The sequence below is a fragment of the Neofelis nebulosa genome, chromosome 13, assembly GCF_028018385.1.
Source record: "Neofelis nebulosa isolate mNeoNeb1 chromosome 13, mNeoNeb1.pri, whole genome shotgun sequence".
Taxonomy (NCBI): Eukaryota; Metazoa; Chordata; class Mammalia; order Carnivora; family Felidae; genus Neofelis; species Neofelis nebulosa.
Window position 1 is genome coordinate 17,128,817 of NC_080794.1, and position 20,491 is coordinate 17,149,307.

The following is a 20,491-nucleotide window of genomic DNA, read 5'->3' on the forward strand; positions in this document are numbered from 1 at the left end:
TGGAAAACAGTATGGCAGGTCCTCAAAATGTTAAGAAAGAACTACCCCAAAATCCAGCAATTGCACTACTAGGTATTTCCCAAAAAATACAGAAATATTAATTCAAAGGGATACATGCATGCCAATATTTATAGCAGCATTATACACAATATCCAAATTATGGAAACCGCCCAAGTGTTCATTTGTCCATTGACTGATGAATGGACAAAGAAGACTGGCACGCACGCACGCGTGCACACACACATACACACACTGGAATATTACTCAACAATAAAAAGGGATGAAATCTTGCCATTTGCAATGACTTGGATGAAGCTAGAGTATAGTGCTAAATGAATAGGTCAGAGAAAGATAAATATCATATGATTTCACTCATGTGGAATTTAAGAAACAAAATGAACAGAGTAAAAAAAAAAAAAAAAAGAATGTGGGAGGAAAGGGGGGTGGCAAACCAAGAAACAGACTATTAACTATAGGGAACACACTGATGGCCACCAGAGGGGAGGTTGGGGGGGGATGGGTGAAATATGAAGGAGGGCACTTGTTGTGATGACCACCAGGTAATGTATGGCAGTGTTGAATCACTATATTGTACACCTGAAATTAACACTAGACTGTATGCTAACCAGTGGAATTTAAATAAAACTTTTTAAAAATTCTAAAAGAAAAAAAATATATATATATGAAATTTGTTTTTCAGGACACTAGAATCCACTTCAAAATTAAAATTGCATACCTATGAGAAATAAAGAACTACGGTTATTCTTTGATTTAGTATATACTAGTTGTTTTAATAACTATGAAAACTTTTCAACTTTAATGTTTTAAGCGACCCAGAAATAATCTGCGGGAAGAGAGATCAATAGATAGATACAGAAATATTTCACCTAGGGTGAAAACTAATATTAGTCAAAGAAAATTGGTCTTAAAAACATGTATTTGTAGATTCCCCTTGTGGCTCAGTCAATTAAGGATCTGACTCTTTGTTTAGGTTCAGGTCGCCATCTCAGGGGGTCTGTGCTGACAGCATGGGGCCTGCTTGGGATTCTCTTTTTCCCTTCTCTCTGCCCCTCCCCTGCTCACGTGTGCCCTCTCACAAATGAATGTATTTGCGAAATTCCATGTGCATTTGTAGGTATGTACAAAGATCTGCATTTATATAAATGCCTACACATGTATATGAATAGAGTGTCATGAGGCATAAATATACAAGTGGACCAAAGGTTCTTTGAAGCTTCACAAAGAAAAAAAAAAAAAAAAAAAAAAACCTAGTGGAAACAGGTTCACACCCAAAACAAAAATAGACTGTGGATTTAAAATAACTAAAAATTGGGGCACCGATTGGCTCAGTTGATCCAGTATTGGCTTTGGCTAAGTTCACCATCTCATAGTTTGTGGGTTCAAGCCCTGTGTCAGGCTCTGTGCTGACAGCTCGGAGCCTAGAGCCTGCTTAGGAGTCTGTGTCTCCTCTCTGCCCCTCCCCCGCTTGTGCGCACGCTCTCTCTCTCTTTCACAAACAAAATTAAGAAAATAAAATAACTAAAAGTCGGCGTGTGTTCCCCCACCTCCCCAGATTTGCGTTGCTGAAGCAACTGCTCAGTGCTTGGTGCAAAGTAAAGCAACTACAATATTAAGGTTCTGGCTTAGGGAGGGCACAGCAGCAAGAGGAAGTCTGGAACACCCCAGCACCCCCTTCAGGAAACCCCGGCCCTGAGATGCGCCTCCGAACTTTCTGCAGACCACCAAGAGGAAGGTACCTAGTGGATAACCAGAGAGGGACGTGAAAGGATGCACCTAGAGACTTTTCACCCCTTAGCATATCTAGAATCTGGAGAGTACACATTTCAGAACTTCTAGGGTACCACTGACACCTTTCTACCTCTGACCATTTCTTCTCTAATCAATGCAAAAACGTAATTTGAGCTGTGGGTGACCTCGCCTTGCACCCTGACCCATCAGCACCCCTGCATGTGACCCTAGACTGCACTAGCCTGTGTGAGCTCCTCGTGACAGTGACCCTGTGCTGCTGTAGGCCAGCCTTCTCCATACAGCCAGCAGAGGGGGCAGGACGGGCAGGGGCAGTGTGGCTCAAGACATGGTGAGTCAGCATGCGGGTGCAGAGGACAGAGGTGTGGACACCATGTCGTTCCAAAGAGGACGTTAACAGTGACATGGTACAATTCTCAAATGATAAATACAAGTGACACATTACAGAACGCCAACCTAGATACAGTGGTTATTTTAGTGGATTATGATATAGGTGTCATTTCTACTGACTTATTTATTTTTCTTTCTTTCAGAATATAACTTTATCACTTTTCATGCGCTACATTTTACTATTTTGGGGTGTGTTTCTTTTTGGTTAAGAAAAGTGTTATTTTAATTTAAAAAAATTAGAGGGGCGCCTGGGTGGCGCAGTCGGTTAAGCGTCCGACTTCAGCCAGGTCACGATCTCGCGATCCGTGAGTTCGAGCCCCGCGTCAGGCTCTGGGCTGATGGCTCGGAGCCTGGAGCCTGTTTCCGATTCTGTGTCTCCCTCTCTCTCTGCCCCTCCCCCGTTCATGCTCTGTCTCTCTCTGTCCCAAAAATAAATTAAAAACGTTGAAAAAAAATTTAATTTAAAAAAATTAGAAAAAGAGAGAAGGATGGGTGAAATAAAATGAACCCCAAGGCTCTGGTGTGACATTCTAAGACAGTGACCACAGAGTTATCTCTGAGTTTCCTGACAGGAGAGGAAAAAAAGTAATCATTTTCAGTTATGTATATTTAATAAAAAAAAATCATTGATCAGAAAAATGAAATCTCTTTTAGGCCTCACATAGAGGCAAAAAAATAGTTTTCAGTGAGGTCCTTAGAGATAGTTTTATAAAAATTATTTTCCCTTTGGTGGAAAGAGTGACGTGAACTTTGGAGCAGTTTCTTTACAGAACTCCACACGTAACTAATCCGCACATGGCAGTCAGCCCCATCAATCCCCTGACGACACGGCTGATGTTTCCATGTACTTAGTATGCCTACAGAAATGAAGAGGCAAAAGGCCTTGATAATATTTTGTAAAACAAGGTTTGATACGTACTTGTCAATAAAGAATAGATACCCTTGATTCCTGACAAGGCTCTAAATACGAATGTTCTTCCCTAAGGCCCTATCCATGAGACTCAGCAGTGACACCAAGCCAAGGTCAGGACTCACTCACCTACACTTGTCCAGAGAGGACCAAACAGTGGCTATACCCAAAATAAACCAACCCAGGAAACCCGTGAAGAGAGTAAATGCTCCCCTAGAAGTAAAAGGGTCTGTTTCATGCATATAACAATGGGCCATCAGGGATCCACAGACCAGTGCATGAACACAGCCTGATCACTTGTATCTTGCCTATACATTTAAGGATCATTGTACTGTTGGTCAACCATGAGCCTCAAGTATTCCAATAAAGTATGCAATGAGTATCTAACTTTAAAAAGTTCCATTCTTGCTTAAATTTCTCGGAATAAATTACAAAAATACATACCTCTAGGAAAATTAATGAGATTCATTGCTGCATAGATATGTTAAATAAGACAGTTGAACGTTGGAAGATATTATACGTACTAATGATTGTAATCTTTGGCATAACTGAAGCAATCATGTCTGGTTTTCTACACAACTTCTTTCCATCTGGTTAAACCATAGTAAGTTTTTTGATCTTTTGATGCCTCCAGACCCCAAGTGGCAACTTTAAGTGGTTCAATCTAATAGTTCATGACAACAAACTTATTTCCTATGCTCTGGGGAGAATACCCATATTTGTTCTTTACATCAAGAGTTGGAATCCAGACTCTAAACATGCACACTTGGAATTGATTCTGTTATTACGGAAGTAGAATGCGCTTCACCCACTGCCACCTGGAATCTTCCCTTCTGTTTATCAGAGCCTCCATCTCTGTGATCCGGGCATGCTGATGTCTAGCTTACTCCAGATGTGAGGCTTATGACCCAAGCTAAATCAGTAAGCACTGGCCACAGTTACTGGCTGGTTCAGAGGTGGGTGTGTGACGTGACTAGGCAGGATAGAAAAGAATTAGGGGCTTTGTTGAAAATGCTAAGGATATAAATCTGGAAACATGCAGACTCTGCAGAGAACAGAAGTCAGACTGAAATCGGATCTTAAAACTACACTGATGCGTGGCAATATCACTCAGCCCTCGGATCAGTCATTTCCTGAGGAATTCTGGACTGTCGGAGTCGTAAGTCAATAAACTTCCTTCATTGTTTATGCTAATCTAAGTTATATTTGTGGTTACTTTCACTCTAAAGGGCATAGCACACATGTGAAAGTGCTCATAGATAGGGGTGTGTACACAGAAAATCACTGAAAACATATTACACAAAAGTGTGCAGTTTATTGGCAAGTTCATTATACTCTAACACTTTAAAACCGCTTATATATAAAATAACAAATATAGCAAAATCTCCTTTGCTTCTAGATTGGACACTCAATGATTGTAAAATCTTTGTACAAGTAGGGGTGATGGCTTTGGATTTCTGATCTGATACGTGAGTGCTAATTCTTTGAGATTTTACTGATGTGCTGGGTGTAAATAGGAGATAGGAGTAAGTTGGGGTGGGAGTATTGATGACCTTACACATTTCCAAGATCTGTAACTCCTCAGTTGTTGTGTAAGGGAAATCCTCCTTATTCTTAATGATCCGAAAGTCATTTCAGGCATTAATTCTATTACAAGACAGAACTGCGCCCACTATGGTTTCTCTAACTTGCTATATGAACTCCAATGGTCAAACAGAATAACAGCTGATTATATATGATCAGGCTTTCAGAGGGTCTGGGGTCAGAGACAAAAGCTTCTGAAGTGAGAAAAAGATGTAATCATTAAAGCAGCAGCACCTAATGGCGTGACTCAACTTGCTTTAAGTAGGGAGAGAAAAAAAACCCAACAGACTGACAGAAGCTCTCAGAGAGACACCGGATGTTGCTCTGTGATGGAACTGATCATTTCAAGCATTCCAGGGAGAGGTCTCATGTGCAAAAATAGAGAAGGGAGAGAGGCGGAGAGGGAGAGGAAGACAGAGGGAGAGATCAAGAGAGAGGAAGACGTAGACCATTTTGCCGTTGATGAAGCAATTTTTAAAATGCCACTCACTTGGGTCTTGCCACAAACCTACACAGCGTGAAGGGCAATTACCAGCATCCTCGTGGCGGAGATGAAAGGGAGGCTCATGTCCTGTGCGGCAACCGGCTTCAGTCCCAGCCAGATGGTAGTAAAGGGTACGTGTTGGATTGCACACAGATCTTGGGGCAGCAGCCCCTCACAAGGTCCCCCTCACTTCCATATTATGACAAATCACTCCTCAACCACAAATGCACATTATGTCTCAAAAGATGCTACCAGAACTCAACTATTTTGCCACATCTAACAGATACCAGTTATGTCAGTTTGGGTCTGGTATCGCCTTTTTACCCTACTTCAAAACACAGGTTTTTTTTTTTTTTTTTTTTTTCTTTCCTTACCACCGAAGTTTGGATTGTCTTTATTAATTTTGAAAATGGATATACAGTTTGGCTAAAATCATCTTCTGAAAATTCGTACAAATGCTTAAAAATCCCCGTAGCTGTCCGCGTTCACATCTGAAGTGACTGAATCTTCTCGTCCCCTTTCACTTCCTATGTGAAAGGCAAGAATGCCAAACAGGCGTTTTCCCATTTCTCCTGCCAAAGGTGTGGCCATTTGACCCATTTCTGGGCCACAGAACTTAAGTGGAGAGAGGGGGGTCATGTTTCCGGCCAGGCCAGCTCCCCCCTCCCCCTCCCCCCAACCTCCTCAGGGAAGAGGGTTGACACCAGGGACAGTCCTGCCCGCTTCTTGCTCTAGGGCTGGGAGAGGAGCAGAACATGAGCAGCACAGCAGAACAGCGAAGGAAACAGAGAGGAAGCCCCGAGTCCCGACGTGTGTGCAGGGCTGAAGGCACACTAGGGGTGCCAAACACTGGACCTGTGTTGGGGTGCAGAGGGGGTGTTGTAGATTGAATTGCTACTTATATTCATTCGGTCCCCAAATATCCAGATTATGCTCTTTGGTCGCTGAAATTCTCAAAACCACTTAAAGGATGTTAAGTATGCTTTTTGCTACAACTTAGAAGAGGCAATAAAAGGTATCGTCCCCGCAATGTAAATTTGCACTGTCCTTGCCTGAGGGTGAGTGGGTATCCCTCAATCCAATAGGAAGTTGTGTCTCAACCTGCTAGCATCCTCCGGGGGGCTGGCATTTCCCTTGGATCATAAGCACCTTGCGGGTACTGACTTAGGTTTCAGTCTCACACCTTCTGCCACCTACTGTCTGCTGCAGGAGGAACCCGCTTTCCCCCTTGCTGCAGCTCCCCCTTGCCCACACCCTTACAACAGCACCCAAGTGCTCTCCCTATCCTCCCCTGCTGTGGTGCTGCCTGCTGAAGGCTAGGCATGATCTTTGCAAGCCTATCTGCACGATCTCTCCTACATTACGCTTCGTCCATCACCTGTAACGTCTTTTTGTTGCTGTTGTTCCTTTTAATCTCCTCGGACAACATTTTAATGTTCATGCGACACCATCACACCCTTTTTCCCATTCTTCTGTGTGCCAGTTGCAATCCCTGCCCTGTGCAAAATTATCAGCAACACTCCCAGTGGACATAACGCTCACTGAGGAAACAGAAGCATGTAACTCATCCTCCTTAGCTGTCCAGTACCCAGCACAGGGGTAATATTAATGCCACAGTGTGGGTGGCCAGGTTGAAAGAGTTGATTTCCTGTAAAAAGTAGTTCCCTTCATCAATGTCCTCTTTACTGCTACGTACTCACCAGGGATGATAGTTATCAATGAAGACAGGTTATATCCTGAAAGCATAACTTCTAGAGGGTTTGCTATAGATGAATAAAGGACTTTTCTCAAGAACAGAGATGTCCAGGGCACCTGGGTGGCTCAGGTGGTTCAGCATCTGACTGGATTCCTGCTCAGGTCATGATCCCTGGGTCGTGGGATCAAACCCCACTTTGGGCTTCATGCTGAGCATGGAGACTGCTTGGGATTCTCTCTCTCTCTCTCTCTCTCTCTCTCTCCCTCCCCCCCCCCACATGCTTCTGATCACTCTCTCTCGGATAGATATATAGATATAGAGATGATAGAGGGATGATAGAGATAAATGATAGAAATTTCCAGAAGCATCTCTGCATCTTATTAGCAGAGACTGGCAGATTCTACACACAGGCCAAATCCAGTCCACAGGCTGTTTTAATAAAGTTTTATCGGAACACAGCCACTCATTTGTTTATTACGTAAGATCTAACCCCACTTTTGTCCTACAAAAGCAGAGTCAAATAGTCACCAAAGAGACCCATACAGCCCACAAAGCCTCAAGTATTTAATCTGGTCCTTTATAGGAAAAAAAAAAAAAAAGAGTACAAAATCTTGCTATTAGGTTAAAAGTAACAACACCTAAATAGTAAAAAAAAAAAAAAATATATATATATATATATATATATATATATATATATAGAGAGAGAGAGAGAGAGAGAGAGAGAGAGAGAGAGAGAGAGAGAGAGAGAGAGAGAGAGAAACAAATTTTCATGGTTCCTTTTTAATGGCAGAACAGCTCTGAGCCTGCGGTTTCTGTTATATATCATATGTATTCCTATTATGTATTGCCGATTTTCGTATCGCCCCCGAGTTCCCAAGATGTGTTGCAGACAGGCATCTATTTAATGGATTGTATCTCAGGCCCAGGCATCTGGGGATCTCCAGGTGGGCAAATGAAGCTTTAGAAAACCACAAGAAAATATTTTTTTTAACCAAACTGCAGTACTGCTCTCATCTGATAATATCTACCTCTCTGTGAATTCACTTATTATTCTAGTGATTTCCTCTGATACAATTAAGCCACTTAGCAAACCGCCTGGCCCATGATACAAGGACCGCTTATGCTTCCTTAAAGTAGAAGTTATAGCACACCTCGTGTGGTAATTATTGGAGTGATGTGGATAATTAACATCAAAACAGCCACAAATGTACTTGAGGAGAGAATCCACGCTCTAAGATTTAAAATTATTTAATGTAATTTAAAGGGAGCCAGAAATACCAGGCTTTAGGTACATTAACGTGATTGGTTACACAATTACAGACCCCGTTAGATGTAGACGCCTCTTGCTATATTTTCTTATCATCCTTAAATTACTGCTTTCTTCAACCTCAATGCTTCCTTTACAAAATATACTTGGCCTCACTTATACCGCTTTAAACAAACCATTTCTCCAACTTGAGTAAACAGGTTGACGGCTGAAAAAGAAGCTAAATAAAAAGTATTATTTTCCCAGGGGCTTAGAAGTGTGCACAAATTATTTGGTGAGTCCATTCATTTCATCCAACAGATACAAAAATACTCATAGCTGACACATGTGTACTCCAAAGAGACGACCTGGGATGATCTCACAAAGGCAAATTCAATCCGCAAAGACATGCAGCCTCAGATTTGTAAATCACGCAACCCAGGTACAAACTCTCACCCCAGCCCAGATGCCTTCCTGTTTTTTGAGGAAAGACCGCGCCGTAGAACCTGCTACGATTCTGGAGTCAGACTCCAGTTTGGATCTCAGCCCCTCGGCTTGGTGTCATCTAAGGGAGGCTTTCAAGGGAACAGCATTTCTGACAAGGAAATGGGCCCACATGAGCCCACTCAAGGACCTCTGGGCCACAGTCTGGCAGCGATGCTCCTGGACTCGCCCTGTTCCACAGAGTCCCTTCATGACAGTGTCTCACACGTTCTCTTTGGTCAGTATTCTGCGTCATCGTCCTATGAATATAACTGAGAACACTACCAATGATGCCCATAAAAGTAATGTTGCTTTGAACAATTTACCTGTTGAATATATTTAATGTGATGCTTAACTAAAAGTAATTTGAAAAAGTTACATAAGGTATGCAAAATGCTTTAAGAAATTAATACATCTGAGCATAGGGCAGGTAACATCTTAGAAAGCTTAGTTGCAGTATATATTGAGAAAGTATATATTGAGAAAGTTTCTGCCGAATTAATAAAGTCCTTTCCAACCCGACTGTGTTCTCACTGATTTTTTGTACACCAACAGTGTACCGATGGCTCAAGGAGAGAAACAGTTTTCCTTTCTGTAAATCAGGACAAAACTATTCCCTAAATTTATTTAAAAACACATAACATGTTCTACATTTTAGAACATATTTAGAACACATTTCTACAAAATATCGAACACAATATGTCCTAGATTTTTCTATGATGACCCAGTTTACCCGTACTGAGAACTGTAATGGCCTCATCTTTATTAGTTGACCTTTGAACACGCTCCTACCATATAAGTGCTGGTAGTGGGGGAAAGGTGCACTGGACGAGCACTTATCAAGCGCAGGGGTGCGTAGGACAGACGCTTATTCTCACAGCAGAGAACTGAGGATGGCTGCTTCTGAGTGTGTGTGCTGGAAACTTGGACAGAGCTCCAGGAATGCCCATCCATGTACCACATACACGTGCAAACACACACATCCATGTTATTAATAATTCTTCAGAAAGATATTTACACCACGTGTCCTTGAATGCTCTGAGACAGAAAATTCATTGTGAACTTACCTTGAACTGGCAATAGTAAGACACTCTAGGACATGAAGTTTGTCTCTTTTCTATGATTACTCCCATGCTTCTATGCATTCATCAACAAAATGGAATCACAACTTAAAAAAAACTACGCTCCTTTGCATGAAAAATTTATTATCTGAAATATGTTCTTTCACAGAAATTTAAATGGGCTTACATGAGAAATTAAGCTACTGTTTGAAATATAAAGCCTTGCATGCGTTTCGACATACTTAACACAGACATCTTATGTACACGAAGAAGTGCTGTTAGCACTTTTACGACTTGAGAAGATATTTAAAAACTGAAGTCATAAAAAAGTTAAGTCATAATTACAGACAAAGGAGAGTTATTTCAACTCTTCACATGTTCAAAATATTATAAATCCATCCCCAAATCGCTTTATGTCATATTTATACTGGCATTATAAAAATATAACATTGTAAAATATTATTTTTAATATTTTAAAGTATTAAGGTAGCAGATATTTATGAGTGCCTCCCATGCCATAGTTAAGAGAAACGAGTTCTCTATCTCTCTGGAGCCTACATTCTACTAAAAGCAAAAGGAATTTAAAAAAATAAGCAGATATGTATATACACACACTATATATAAACTTATTGCCATAAAATGCAAATTACAATGATGTATTTCTTCTTTAAGAGTATTTGTTTTTCTGAAACACCAGGTTATACCTTTAAGCTAAAGTTTAAATAAAAATTTCATTCACTACTTACTACCTCAATTGGGAAGAAATTATTCTCTGCTTATTTCCCTAAGTTTCTATTTCTGATTCTCCATGGATTTAAAACATGATGAGACCACTAAAATATATTTCTCGTTGCTGTCACTGACGTGACTGTTAGCCAAATTTTATCTTAATTCCTGTTTTGCAACTCCAAAATTCCAGAAGCCAAACCATTTCCCCTGCAAGCAGAGCACAAGCTCACTTCAGAAACACATAAAAGAAAATTGATTTTCATCCTGAAAATGTCAAACTTCTGCCTATAACACTCAGCTATGGTTTTCTGAAACAGCAAAGTTCAAAAAGAGCCATCGACCTGGTGGCCCTCTGACACATGGTGATGGATGCAATGTGTCTACAGCTTTACTGCCAGAACGTCCTCCAAGAGAAGGAGACAATCAATGAAGAATAATACATTTAAACTGGGTAGAAGGTTCGCTTTGTTTTAATGTATTAAAAGAGAAAATACTGGCTTTTCACTTCTCTGGGGAGAGACTTTATATACTCTGTGATTAACTCTTTTCTCTCTTTCTGGCTCAGCTGAGTCAGACATGCACACAACTACTCAGAGAACGGGAGGAGGGCCTGAACAGTAAACTCTGTATGTAACATAATGAACTTAATGTAAAAGATGTTTACAGTGAACTCCTGACTGTACTTGGGCTCTCAGGATAACTTCCTTTGAACCAGAAATGTCTAGATTTTCCGTAGGAGTTCCTTATGTTTCTGAGTAGTTGCTAAACCCTTAATTAGTCCCACTGTAAACAAACCATTTTATACTATAGTTTGGGTCCATTTGGTAACACAGTGGGGCTGCTCACCATGCTTTCAGAGTAATGCTTACACACTCTATAAAATACAGTAGAAGACAAAATATGATATAAAAGAGAAGACAAGATATTATATAAAGGATATAATTTGAAGAGAAACATAACCACTACTCACCCTGCTGTCTTGTCCTTCTGTCACCATGGGTTCTGGAAACTTCAAGTGCTTCTAGTAAATGATGATATTTCCATTGTCCTAGAGGACAGAGTTATTGATCAACGTCACATCAAAAACAAAGACTTCAATCAAATGTAAAACACAGGAGTGATTCATTTTCTTATAGATTATATGTATGTTGGCAGTGAATTAATGAACATCCTGAAGAGTAAATCTTACAATCATGCATGTAAGTTTTGGAAAGAGCATGCTTCCTACTTAAAACTTAATTCTGTGGGGCTCCCGGGTGGCTCAGTCGGTTAAATGTCAGACTTCAGCTCAGGTCATGATCACATGGTTGTGAGATCGAGCCACGTGCTGGGCTCTGAACTGACAGCTCAGAGCCTGCTTGGGATTCCCCACCACCACCACCACTCATGTGTGCGCTCGCTCACTCTCTCTCTCTCTCTCAAAATAAATAAAGAAACTTTAAAAAACAAAACAAAAACTTAACTCTACGTATGCATCCCATCCTAAGTGTTCTGGGTTATATTCTTTACTTTAGAAACAGAAAATTACTTTCACCTGCAAAATTTTATTTTCTATTTTACCCGAGTCCTAGCAAGGTAGCACAGTATACATTCTCTTTCAATGACGCTTTAAAAATGTGGTGTTTTATGTTATGGTAAATATATTCAAGACAAGGACAACTGTACAGATTGAAGGCAACTTTTGAGCCTACACCAAATTTAATTTTCAGAATGTTAAATCACACCATTATTACCTTAAGTTCACAAATCGCACATCTACGTGTTTTCAAAGGAGAAATGGGTTTTCTGATACTGCAATGCAAAATCTTAAGGCATTTTAGGAACTGACATTATTCCTACTGGGCTTTAATCTTTCTCAAAGTGGAAGAACAGGTCTTAATTATTCATAGCTCTTAAAGTCCCATAGCTAGTACTGTACTGAGTGTGCACATATTACAAAACAGGCACAGAAATACACAGAAAAAGCTATAGCTTAAAACACTGAAACATGTTTTCTTGAAACTCCATAGAATATGAAGTTAACAGATGTGCTTAATTTATGGCAAAATATTTGTTTCTCACAAACTTTGTGAATTTCTAATTAAGTGGAAATAAATGCACAAAAATTTTAAAGAATGTTTCTAAAATGATTTACATTCAATAGTAGCAAGTAGTCTCATAAGAAATGAGATAAATACAAATCTGAAAGATACAATTGAAATTTGACAATAGTGTGTTTTTTGAATATATAAAAAAATATTTCTATACAAGTTAAAAATTAGGAAATGCACAAAAGTCAATTTTTGTATCTCTTTGAGGATTACAAAATATCTAACTTTAAGGACAAATAAATAGGATAGTTTTTAAAATTTAAAAAAATAAGCAGCATATTCACCTACTTATTCACAATAAAATATAAACTTCACATAAATATATAAAATATATCCTTGAACCTTTTCAGTCAAATTATGGGATGGGGTTTGACAGGATCTTCAGAATTGTACCACCACCCTCCACATCCACTCTGGCCTCTTGGTAGCACCTGGGACATTGTAGTACAACTCTAAGACTCTAGAGAACAGAGCAATTATTACAGTGAACTCCTGACTGTACTTGGGCTCTGAGGATAGCTTCCTTTGAACCAGAAATATCTAGATTTTCCGGAGAAGTTCCTTATGTTTCTGAGTAGTTGCTACACCCTTAATTAGTCCCACTTTAAACAAACCATTTTATACTATAGTTTGGGTCTATCGGGTAACACAGTGGGGCTGCTCACCATGCTTTCTGAGCAATGCTTACACACTCTATAAAATACAGTAGAAACAGTAGAAGATTTGTAGCATGTAATGCCTCCAGTGTGATGAGATAGATGAATTAAACAGAAGTTTGCATCATTTCATCACATGTAAACTATAATTATGTAAAAAAAACACCTTAACTTCATATGAATGTGCATATACTTAATCCTTGTATTTCTGAAGACCAAGCAATTACTCAAATTTTTACCTTTTTAGTACTTACATCAGGAGTCCTACATTTGGGGAATTACAAGTCAGAGCCTGACAGTGTGGTCCCAGCACAAAAACAAATACATTAATCGGCACACATTATAGGGAGCCCTGAAATAAACTCACACCCATACAGCCAATTGTGGGCAAAGGAGGCAAAAATATACAATAGAAAAAGATAGTTTCTTCAACAGATAGTGTTGGGAAAACTGGACCCAAACATGCAAAAGAGTGAAACTCAGCCACTTCCTACACTACACACAAAAACTCAAAATGAATTAAACACCCAAATGTGAGACCTGAAACCATAAAACTTCTAGAAGAAAACACAGGCAGTAATTTCTTTGACATCAGCCATAGAAACATTTTTTCTAGACAGGTTGCCTTAGGCAAGGGAAAAAAAGCAGAAATAAATTATTGGGACTGCATCAAAATAGAAAATTTTGCACAGTGGAGAAAACAACAAATGAAAAGACAACCTACTAAATGGGAGAAGATATTTGTAAATGATGTAACTGATAAAAGGGTAGTATCCAAATATATAAGGAACTTCTACAACCTACCGCCAAAATAGTAAGTAATCTGATTAAAAAGTAGGCAGAGGAGCTAAACGGACATTTTCTTTTTGCCAAAGAAGGCATCCAGATGGCAAACAGACACATGAAAAGATGCTCCACATCCCTCATCATCAGGAAAATGCAAATTAAAACCACAATGAGATATCACCTCCCACCTGGCAGAACGACTAAAATCAACAACACAAGAAACAACAGGTGCTGGCAAGGATGTAGAGAAACAGGAACCCTCGTGCACTGTTGGTGGGAGTGCAAACTGGTGCAGCCACAGTGGAAAACAGCGTGGACGTTCCTCAAACAGGTAAAACAGAACTACTCTGTGATCTAGTGACACGCTACTGGGTTTCCACACAAAAATACAAAAACACTAATTCCAAAGATACATATGCTCCTATGTTTATAGCAGCATTACCTACAATAGCCAAGACATGGAAGCAGCCCAAGGGTCCGTCAACAGATGAATGGAGAAAGGAGGTATGTACGTTCAATGGAACATTACCCAGCCATAAACAAGAATGAAATCTTGCCATTCGTGACGACATGGATGGACCTAGAGGATATTATGCTAAGCTGGTCAGAGAAAGACAAATATTGTATGATGTCACTTATGTGTGGAATCTAAAACACAAAACAAAGAAAAAGCAAAAATAGGCCCCTAAATACAGAGAACAAACAAACGGGTGGCAGGGGAGAGGGCGTGGAGGGAGGACGAAACAGGAAAAGAGGAGAGGGAGACACAAGCTTCCAGTTATGGAAGGAACAAGTCGTGGGGAGGAAAGGGTCCGCACAGGCAGTAACAGTCAGTGATACTGTGACAGTGTCGTGTGCTGAGAGACAGCAGCTGCAGGTGTGGTGAGTGAAGCATAACGTATAGAGTTGTGAAATCACTGTGTAATACGCCTGAACTAATGTCACAGTGTGTGTCAACTATACTTCAATTAAAAAAATAAAAAATACAAAAGAACCCAAAGTTATCTCTAGAGTGTACAATTACAGTAAATACTTTATACCTATTCAAACATCAGGAGGCAGGATAAAGGACATCTTAGGTTGGTACCAAGACCTGCACTATTTCATTTACTGAGAATATTAAAATGTAAAACCATTTGCCTAGATTGATACTTCAACAGTACCCCCTTGGAGCTCTGTGTAGTACCAGGGATAAACCCAAGGTTTTCTCCCTGCTTGGGACTGCCCCAATAATTGCTGGGATGAAGAGTCTATTGATTTACAGAAAACAACTCTGGACCGCATTTTGGAACTCTGTTACCCAATGAAATCAAACGAGGTCTAGAATCACTGGTTAGGAAGACTAGTGTGTGCTTTTTATTTTTATTTATTTTTTAATTTTTTAACGTTTATTTATTTTTGAGACAGAGAGAGACAGAGCATGAATGGGGGAGGGGCAGAGAGAGAGGGAGACACAGAATCGGAAGCAGGCTCCAGGCTCTGAGCCATCCATCAGCCCAGAGCCCGACGCGGGGCTCGAACTCACGGACCGCGAGATCGTGACCTGAGCTGAAGTCGGATGCTTAACCGACTGAGCCACCCAGGAGCCCCTAGTGTGTGCTTTCTAAAGTCTTACTCATGACTGGCTTCTAGGACATGGTAGTATAGCACTTAATCAATATGATGTATCGTTTCACTGCACTTCAGCTCTTTAGCAGCGTCCCCAAATATACAATTGTAGACAGATTTATGGTGCAATCTAATTGAGCAACCACTCCACATCTGATAATACCTGAATAAGGAAGTGTTTGGGGATTTATCACAGTAAAAGAATACAGGTTAAAAAAAGCAAATTGTAGTCTCTGAAAATGTCATCTACAATAGGGTGATACTTTGAATTCTGAAACGAGTATAAACCTAAGAATGGAAAGAAGCATGAAATTATATGGTGTTTTGCTGTATAAGAATGGTTGTATATGTGTGCAAAGTGAAAACAGTAGAGGAGATTAATGTAATTAACTGGATACTAAAAGTATTTAAAGGTCAGACAAAAATAATATGAATTAATACTCAGATTTACTTTGCTGCTTAAGTACTGTTTCCAGCCATCAGTAGATGCGCAATCGTACAAAAGTCAAATCACACAGTTGTTTAAATAGGCTCTGCGGGAAGGAGGAGATGGGGCTGTGATGTTTTATAATGTGACAGGAGGGTTCAACTTCTGTCTCGTGTCAATGTGTATCAGAAGGTGGGGGTAAGGCCCAGAGAGCAGACAGTGCCCACCCACCTCCCCTGCCCCCCTCGTCTCCACTACAGGATTAAAAAAAGAGAGGGTAGTGCATCCTAAGACACAAATGGCATTTCCAGCCTACATCCCTCCAGCATTCTGTTTCCGATTCTACTTGAACGCCTATCGTCATTTCAAACTCAACATGAGCAATGCCGATCTCCCGCCCCCCTTCTTCCTCCAGCGCCTGCTCTGAGACTGGCAATTCCGTTCTTCCCGCAGCCCCTGCTAAGAGAGCGATGCATTCTATGCACTGAGACCACAGAGTTCAAATTTACTATTTGTCTAACTACCACTTAACATCCAACTTTCCTACGTTCACGGTGCGATCTCAAATTCCTAACAGCTCCTATGTTGCTGCTGTCATTGCATTTTTCTCATCACCACCCTAACAAAGTCATGCAGCTTCGTAAATCTCTGCACATTTTAAGCCATGATGGGCTAAGGCAGAGGGAGAAAGTGGAGGTGCAAGAGTTTAAGTAAAAAAAGGGGGGTGTCAGCCCACGTTGCTATTTAGCATTTGACAAAGTTCTTTGCCTAACTAACATCTAATTTACCAGTTTATACAGTCGGCATTTTGAACTTGATGAATTCTTAAATGTCTTGCAGATCTGTGATTCAAGATCATGCAATTTTAAATCAGAAGTAGACACTGGCTTCAACTCGAGAATTAACAGCAGTCACTTCGTAGTGGGCTTTTATGTGATTGAGGATTTGATTGCTTATCTAGGAGAGAATACTGCATTCCGGACTTGGAATGGCTGAGTAGTGGTGATCTTTGTCACACAATTGTCACATCTGTGGTAGATGGAACCAGAAAGGAAAAGGAAGCAAAAGATAACAAATTTTTTAGTGATAGAAAAGACCTTCTTGAATTCAAGTAGTAAAAGCCATTTAATTTGAAAACTATTTTGAACCTTCTTTAAAAAATATAGTCTTCCTTAAAAGTCCTTAGAAAACTGACTTTTAGTGACATAATTATAAAAATATATAGTGCAAACATATATACCAACATACTCAATAAATTTGTAGTTCAGAAAAAAATACCAATATAAAATGGAGGGTGTTATGGTTGCCCGGGTAGTTCAACTGGTTAAGAATCCAACTCTTGATTTTGGCTCGGGCCATGATTTCAGTTGTGGGATCAGGTTCCCTCATCAGGCTGTGTGCTGACAGCACAGAGCCTGCTTTCGATCCTCTGTCCCCCTTTCTCTCTGCCCCTCCCCTGCTCACATTTTTTTCTCTCTCACTCCCTCCCCCTCAGGCTCAGACTCTTTCTCAAAATAAACATTAAGAACAAAATTATTTTTAATGACAAAAATAATACTTTGTTATGAAAAGAAATCAAAGCCACTATAATTATTTGCTACTGTCATTTCTTAAACCCAAGTACTAGTCTACTCAAAATATTGTAATTTTGGGGGCGCCTGGGTGGCTCAGTCGGTTGAGTGACCGACTTCGGCTCAGGTCATGATCTCGTGGTTTGTGAGTTCGAGCCCCACATCGGGCTCTGTGCTGACAGCTCAGAACCTGGAGCCTGCTTCAGAGTCTGTGTCTCCTTCTCTCTCTGCCCCTCCCCCACTCATGTTCTGTCTCTGTCTCAGAAATAAACGTAAAAAATTTAAAAAATATATTGTAATTTTTTGCTTTCAAAATAAGAGTATAAAAGTGTTAAAATGAATGTGGTTTTTGACTTAATAGCTTTAACGTAGAAAAAGATAGCATAGTAACCCAGAACCAGATGCTAGGTGAACAGGGTCATGTTTGGGACCAAAGTGATTAATATATGACTTTGCAGAAAGCTTAGAGACTATCTTGCATAACAATATGCTCAATGGATGGCCACTTCAGAGCATTTGGATATTATAAATCATTATAATACCAGTTTGAAGTCTAAAAGGCCTTCTAATACTCAGCATGCTACAATAACTCCATGAAATTATTTTCGGCAGAGTTCAAGAGTATGCCTCTTGTCATTACTTTCCCCTGCTGAGAGAGCTAGCACAGAACACACTTTCTGTAAATTATGTTTTATAGAATATGTGTGGTATCATTAAAATGAAACAAAAAAGAGGCGCCTGGGTGGCTCAGTTGGTTGAGTGGCCGACTTCAGCTCAGGTCACGATCTCACGGTTCGTGAGTTCGAGCCCCGCGTCGGGGTCTGGTGCTGACAGCTCCGAGCCTGGAGCCCGCTTCCAATTCTGTGTCTCCCTCTCTCTATTCCCCTCCCCACTCACACTCTGCCTCTCTCAAAAATAAAGAAACATTAAAAAAAGAATAGAAAAAAAATGCAGGTGCAGAAAGGAGATAGGGACCCCATGTACATTAAAGTAAAGGCAGGATTTAGATACACGTACTATTCAAAGCACTTCTTTTACATTGTCTCTGCTTGAGAAAGCTTTTATTAGAAAAAGCCATTGTTTTCTGCAAGTTGGAAACAGTTTCACATATTTTTTAACAGCCTTGTAAATACACAGATCTACAAAAAATATTTGTCTTCTGCAAATTTAGGCAATAGTCTGCAAAATCCTATGTCAGAGACCAGCAACCATTTGCTTTCATTCAGAATCCAGTTCATACTTTCTCATACACATAGTCACAGAATTACATCTGACAAATGCTGGAAAAAATGTATTAATTCTGCAGATAATTGATCATGCTTTTTTAAAAATTATTTTAAATTTTTTAATGTTTATTTTCCAGAGAGACAGAGCATGAGCAGGGGAGGGGAAGAGAAAGAGGGACACACAGAACCCAAAGCAGGCTGCAGGCTCTGAGCTGTCAGCACAGAGTCCAATGCGGGGCTCGAACCCATGAGCTGTGAGATCATGACCTGAGACGAAGTTGAATGCTTAACCAACTGAGCCACCCAGGAGCCCCTATTGATTATGCTTTGTAATTGGCAATACAAACACGATCTCATTCCTGCCTATGTTTTTAGTGCTGTGCTTTACCACCAATAACTCACTGAACCTCTGTATTTCAATTGGCAAAGCCACAGTAAGACATCAGTGAACCACATGATGTTAGCAGGGAACGTGATGAAACAGGACTGAGTTTCTTCTGTGTTAGATCATACGTATGAGTATGTTTGTATGCCTGTATGTAACGGGACACACCGGCTATGCAAATGGATACCTTTCTTAAAGGGTTGTGAAAATTTACACCCACTCTTCGGCAACCTTCCTAGATTTATCTGGTCTTCCAGAAAACCTTAATTGAATTAATTAAACAAGAAGGCCATTAATTAGACTAGGGCTGAGGTGGTTCTTATGGCAAGGCAGCCTATGGAATGAATCCACAATCTAATCATGTAAATGCCTCAAGGTTACACAATCCAAATGCTAAGGACAACCAATCACAGAAGCCAACCAGGCTTTCAATTACAGGCAATCAATAATCCCCTTACCTTGGGTACACCTTTTCTTCATAAAAGTCTCGGTTCAAACTCCTCCTGTCGGAGGGGGGCTCCAATACATTTCACTTTGGTGCTGCCTATTCAAATCAAGGAATGCTCAAATAAACCCTTCAACTGTTTAATATGCCTCAGTTTATCTTTTAGCAAAACTCCTATGACACTTTTTAATTTTTATGTTTATTTGACAGAGAGAGAGGGAGGGAGGAGGTGCAGAGAGAGAGAAGGAATACTAAGCAGGCTCCATACTGTCAGCGTAGAGCCTGATGCAGGGCTTGAACCCACAAAACCGTAAGATCATGACCTGAGGCTAAATCAGAAGTCAGATACTTAACCCACTAAGCCACCCAGGTGCCCTGTAATTTGTATGTGTGTGTGTGTGTGTGTGTGTGTGTGTGTGTGTGTGTATGTATGTGTATATATATATTTTTTTTTAATATGTTTTAATATTCATTTTTGAGAAAGAGAGAGACAGAGTACAAGCAGAGGAGGAGCACAGAGAGAGGGAGACAGAGAATCTGAAGCAGCTCCAGGCTCTGAGCTGTCAGCACAGAGCCCAATGCAGGGCTCAAACCCAAGAACTGTGTGACCATGACCTGAGCCAAAGTATGACACCCAACTGGCTAAGCCACCCAGGCGCCCCTTGTATATTTTTTTAATAGCAGTGTAACTGAAGCTTTTCATGAGCTTGGTCTTAAAATTGCAAATTTTATCTGTTACATAGTTTTTTATTAATATTCGGACTATACATATATATATATATGTATATATATAGGTTATTTTTGTACATGTGCTTTCTCAGTACATGGTATCCTTTGAAGGATGGTACGATATACCACCCAACAATGTGCCACTTTGGCAAGAGGATTATTTTGATCTAAAGGCACCTAGAAAAACTGCAAATAGAAGAAAAACACTCCCACCTTCC

General features: G+C 40.2%; 1 protein-coding gene across 1 annotated transcript in view; it reads right to left on the minus strand.

Moving 5' to 3' along the window:
• Positions 1-11,376, minus strand: part of PCDH15 (protocadherin related 15) — a 1,242,339-nt gene extending 1,230,963 nt beyond the window's left edge. Inside the window, exon 1 of the mRNA XM_058696332.1 lies at positions 11,321-11,376. The gene's annotated coding sequence lies outside the window, so the exon portion shown is untranslated. The remainder of the gene's footprint in view (positions 1-11,320) is intronic.
• Positions 11,377-20,491: the final 9,115 nt, after the last annotated feature.